Genomic DNA, 5,275 nt, shown 5'->3' on the forward strand with positions numbered 1-5,275 from the left:
TATCACAAGTGTCCTAGGCAAAAGGAGAACATCATGGAGAAGACACAGCACATCTGAACATAACACGTCTCACTCCATTTCACACGGATACGCCAAGATAGCATTTCGATTCAAGAAAGCTCTCAAGACAGACATGACACAGAAACACACTTTTGGGAGAAATTTTCCTTCCTTCACTGGACTTATTGGAATAGGATACCAAATGAGTGACTCCCTCTCAGCATCAGTATGGCCAGAAAATGCCATTTCCTTCCGTCTGGTTACCCTCCATTCGACTCTGTCACTGTGACACCATATGCTGCTAGAACAACACTTCCTCCTTGGAATAAAAAGGTCTCTTTCAAAAGACTTATTAAGTCAGAATATTAATCATATTCATCATTATTCAGTCTGCTTGCTGTCCACAATATTTAAATGAAGGGAAATGAAAAATAAAAAAAGACAAGTTTAGGATCTTCAACACACTGACGAATACATAATGATGGGGAAGAAAGCAACAGTGACCATAAAAAAAAAAAATCTTAAAGTTAAAAAAAAATCCACAAATAGACTCTTAAGTTTCAATATTAGTCTGTATTTCAAAAATAAGGGCAGAGATGATTAAAGAGATGAATTCACATTTGAATAGAGTCCAAATGACTTAAGAATTATTTGGATTCAAATATTTCAGTTGGACAGGGAATGATATTAGAGTTATATGATACATTAAGGGTTGAAATGAAATGGAAATATTTCTTTCATTTAAAAGTAATTTTCTTGCCTTTGTGGTCCTTGAGAGTTTCCTAGCGTGTGAGTGCCAACCACCTTCCCACCCCTTTGCTATGGACTCACAGAATCCTATCTCAGATCCAGCTTGTTTAGAGGGGAGTGGGGAATGGAGTTGGAGTTCATGAGAGCTCCTTTTTGTAAATCTCGCCGTTGCAAGGGAAGTCTCTCCGCCTAGAGTTGAGAAGTCAGTAATTTTGAATCCAAAGCCAGCAAACATTTATTTATTAAGTACCTACTGTGTGCCAGGCCCTGTACTAAGGTCTCTTATATATGGCATCTCATTAAACCCCCACGAGAAACAGAAACATCATAGCAGACTCTACCCATGACTCAGTCCTAAGTGTGGATTTGACAGTTAGGTGACAGCAGGGTTTCTCAGCCTCAGCATTTTAGGCTGGATAATCCTTTGTTGTTGAGGACGGTCCTGTGTTGTAGAATGTTTAGCAACATCCGTGGCCTCTACCCACTAGATGCCAATAGCATAGCCCACGTTAGTTATGACAACCAAAAATGTCTGGAAACATTGCCAAATGTCCCCTGGCAGGGCGAAACTGCCCTCCGTTGAGACCCTCTTCCTTAGAGACAGAATGGTTTGAGTCCTCGGGCAGCTGGAGACAAAGTTTCCTTTTATTCCCTCTTATGGTCTGACTCAGTGGTTCTCAAACCCAAGGGGGAAGGGAGGGGGGGGGGCGTCCATACACAATACCGTATATGCCCTACTACATGGGCAGAGATTTTTCAAAGGTAATTCGACTCCATCCATTTTTGCCTCCCGTGTTTACATACGAACGTAACCTCTCTCTTAAATTTAACATCTCTGGCCTCCTGAGGAGCCCGGCAGAGGTCACAAAGATCTTACCAGCACAGACTCTCTCTCATGCCTAGGGTTTTGCCTATGAAGCCAACGATAACTGTTTTCCTTTTTTTTTTTTCTATGTTTATTTATTTTTGAGATTGAAAGAGAGAGAGAGTCTGGGGGAGGGGCAGAGAGAGAGAGAAGGACAGAGGATTTGAAGTAGGCCCTGTGCTGACAGCAGAGACCCCGATGTGGGGCTCAAACTCACAAACCGTGAGATCGTGACCTGAGCCGAAGTCGGGCGCTGAACCGACTGAGCCAAATAAGGCCATTTTTGAACATTTCCCATGGAGTCAGGCCATCTCACTGCATCCTTCCCTTGACGCTGTGAGATGGGTACTATTTCTGCCCCACTTCAAGGGGAGACACCGAGGCTCACACAAGTGAAATAACTTGCCACCAACTACACAGCCAGTAAATGGTGGGACCTATCTGACGCCAAGCTGTATTGCTTTTCAATAGAAAATATGCCCAGTGTAAACTCGGTAACTCTTAGCGGCTGTTTACTAGTGGGAAACAAATCTGTCTAATTTGATCATGAGCAGTTATTCAGAATGACTCCCCTGAACCAAAGAAGACCGTTTCTACTGGCCAGTTCTCCCAATGTCGTGGCTAGCGAGGATATGGATACTCCAAATTGCGTTTCTCTTCCAGAACGCCAAACAGAAGCTACCCAAACGCGCATTAACTCACCTTCACGACAGAACAGATCATTTCACTCGGAGCTACAAAAAGACCAGAGTGTTGGCGGGTACTATAAAATCATCTCGATCACACTTGCCACCTCACAGCACCATTACACTTTTACTCCTGCATTTCCCCACGTGGCTGGGTGCTTTCCGAGGTCAGGGCCTGACTTACTCGTGGTGACCAGACCCTGGCCCCACACCGCGTTTGTTGAGTTAGTGAATAATACGCGAGCGCGCCCTGGATCCCAACATCTATACACACTTTATCTCCATTCTCCCAGTAACTGTGGGTGGTATAGGTTTTTGAGATCCCCTTCGTCGTAGGAAGAGACGGGCGCTGGGGGAGAGCAAGTGACTGGCCCCAAGGTCACCCCCCGCCCAGTAGACTGTAGTTCCAGGCTTCATACTCAAGTCACAGGCTTCGAAGCCCCGTTTTCATGCTTTTTGTAATAAGGACCTCCAAGGTAAAGGTGTGCTGAACTCAGGAACTAGACTAGCCCTCATGTCTACCGTCTCTGAACTGTCTTATTACTAAGCAAATTGAATAGAGGGAAATCGCAGCCTACACACCTTTAATGTACATGGATTCAGTCACGTATGGTGTATGCACCTGCCCAGGTGAGTGTGGGTGGGGCCTGCGGGTGCTCGTCCCTTGCCATTTCAGGGGTCATCAGCCTCTCTTGCCCTGAGAGGGAATCCAGTCTTTACAAATGTCTTCCAAGTGGTTAACGGTCGTCATTTCTCATATAATCTGACCCCTAAATTTGACGCAATTGCTTCATCCTGCTCTCAACCAAAGAATAATGTGGGATAAATTGGCTAGACGGAACATACCGTATTGAGAGATAGTCTGTGGATGACCAGTGTTGCCATTTCCTAAGAGATCTTTTGAGGGATACATGTGGCTATCGTCAAACATGCTGATATTTGATCCCAAGATATACTTGAGAATTGCTGGAAAATCATCAACATCAGCCCTCACGCAAGAGATCTGTGAAGACATACGGGGCACCTGGGTGGCTCAGTTGGTTGAGCACTGACTTCGGCTCAGGTCATGATCTCGCGGCTCGTGGGTTCGAGCCCTAAGTCAGGCTCTGTGCTGACAGCTTGGAGCCTGGGGCCTGCTTCGGATTCTGTCTCCCTCTCTCTCTGCCCCTCCCCCACTCGTGCTCTGTCTCTCTCTTTCTCAAAAATAAATAACCGTTGAAAGAAAGAGATCTATGAAGGCATAAAATAAGAAAGATAACTGCCTTTTTTTCTCAAAAGAAAAAAGTCAGAGTTATCGTTCTTATTTTATGAGAGTTAGGCATTGTTCTATGCAGTTCATATAGACTAACTCATTTAATCGTCTTAATATAACTATTTGGTAGATACTAGCATTATTATTCCCATTGCACAGATGAAGAACTGAGGTACAGAGGGCTTCAATAAGTTGCCCAAGGACATAGCTAGGAAATGAGAGGCCAGAAATGGAGGTAGACTGGGCTCTCGACACTAAACCACATTCTTATCTCCCCAACCAGGCAGTGATCGCCAGGAGACTTGGACTAGAGTCCCTCATCTTTCCATCTCTTTCAGACCTCACCCTGTCCTGTAGCCCCTGCAAATCCAGTAAAGACTTGTTTGGATGCGAATCAAACCCTCAGATGGTTGACGGTCCTTTCAAACGTTTTGACAAGGGGAAAGGAACAACTACCCGGGAAACTCAACATTTTGAGGCGACCTACAGCTTGGTAAATACCAAAAAGAGTGGAAACAGGGTGATAAAAAGAAATATAAGTAGCCTCACCGTTATCTTCAGCGTACATTATAACGCAGAACGGCGGCTGGTGGCTCTCTGTATAAAACACAACCTCTTTGCAATGTTTTGTTTGTGTTACTGTTTCTGTTAGTGTGAACGAATTACAAATAAAGACTCACTTCAATATTTAGTGAGAATTCTACTAATTGGACCAGGGCTTGAATGCGGGCCTAGATTTGTTCTGACTCTGAAAAATGCTTTGCGAAGGCCAAGCGCGCGTGCGAGGTAGCAGGGGAGAAAGGCTTAGCCGACTCAAGACAACTGTTTTCAAGCAAGTTGACAACCACTTTGCCAGGGTTCCTTTAATGAGCTAATTACAAAGGGCTCTTAGGTGTTCTGTGCAGCCAGTCCTGGAGGAGCTCTACTTAAGAAACACTGAATGAGTCATTAGCACCTGAAATACTATAAACACTATAGACTCTTAGGAACTGACAATGAAATGAATGTATCTGCCACTTCAGACTGATCTCCGGTAGCATTCAGTTGCAAGCAACAGAAAACCAACGAAAACTGGCTGAAACAGAAAGGAATGTTTGCTAGCATTAGGCAAGGCTGAGTCCCTGTGTTTAAAGGATGTCAGCAGGAAACTGACTTTGTCCATTTCCTGGCTTTCCTTCTTTTGTGTCCCTTCCATTCTCAAGCAGGCTTCCCCTAAATGCCGTGAAAGCTGTTCCTGGCTGTCTCAGCTGTACATTCTACCAGCCCAGCATCCCAGTGGAAAGAAAGCACCTGCTTCTCGATAGGAAAGGTAAAAATCCCGGGGCTAAGAGTCTTTGGCTCTGATTGGCCCAGCTTGGGTCACGTGCTCACCCTTGAGCCAATCCCAGTGGCCAGAACAGTGTTGCTCTTGTAAGTCAAAATTGGTCACTGCCTACCCGCAGGCCCATTGCAACCGCCAGGATCAAGGGGAGGAGGGCATTCTCCCAGAGAAATATCCAGATTCTGAGGCCTGGCTACGGCGGGGGAGGGGAGGAAGGTCGGTATCAGAGAAGGGTGAACGCCGGGCAGGCAAAACCAGTGAAGGTCCTTGAATCCTTCTCTCTAAATTATCTCCAACAAGCAAGGTGTTACCAAGCGGAGGAACTTCCTATGGTTTACAAGCGTCATCGAGATATTTGCTTAGGATGTCTGAGGTTTAAAACAAGGTCTGTATTGGCTACA

At 45.2% G+C, this 5,275-nt stretch overlaps 1 long non-coding RNA gene across 1 annotated transcript; it reads left to right on the plus strand.

Moving 5' to 3' along the window:
* Window positions 1-2,810: 2,810 nt before the first annotated feature.
* Window positions 2,811-4,244, plus strand: LOC147575312 (uncharacterized). Its single transcript, XR_015242698.1, has 2 exons — window positions 2,811-2,931; window positions 3,892-4,244. It is a non-coding gene; the product is annotated as an uncharacterized LOC147575312 (long non-coding RNA).
* Window positions 4,245-5,275: the final 1,031 nt, after the last annotated feature.

The sequence above is a fragment of the Puma concolor genome, chromosome D3 (genome assembly GCF_028749965.1).
Source record: "Puma concolor isolate L17-30 chromosome D3, mPumCon1.1.hap2, whole genome shotgun sequence".
In the NCBI taxonomy this organism is placed as follows: domain Eukaryota; kingdom Metazoa; phylum Chordata; class Mammalia; order Carnivora; family Felidae; genus Puma; species Puma concolor.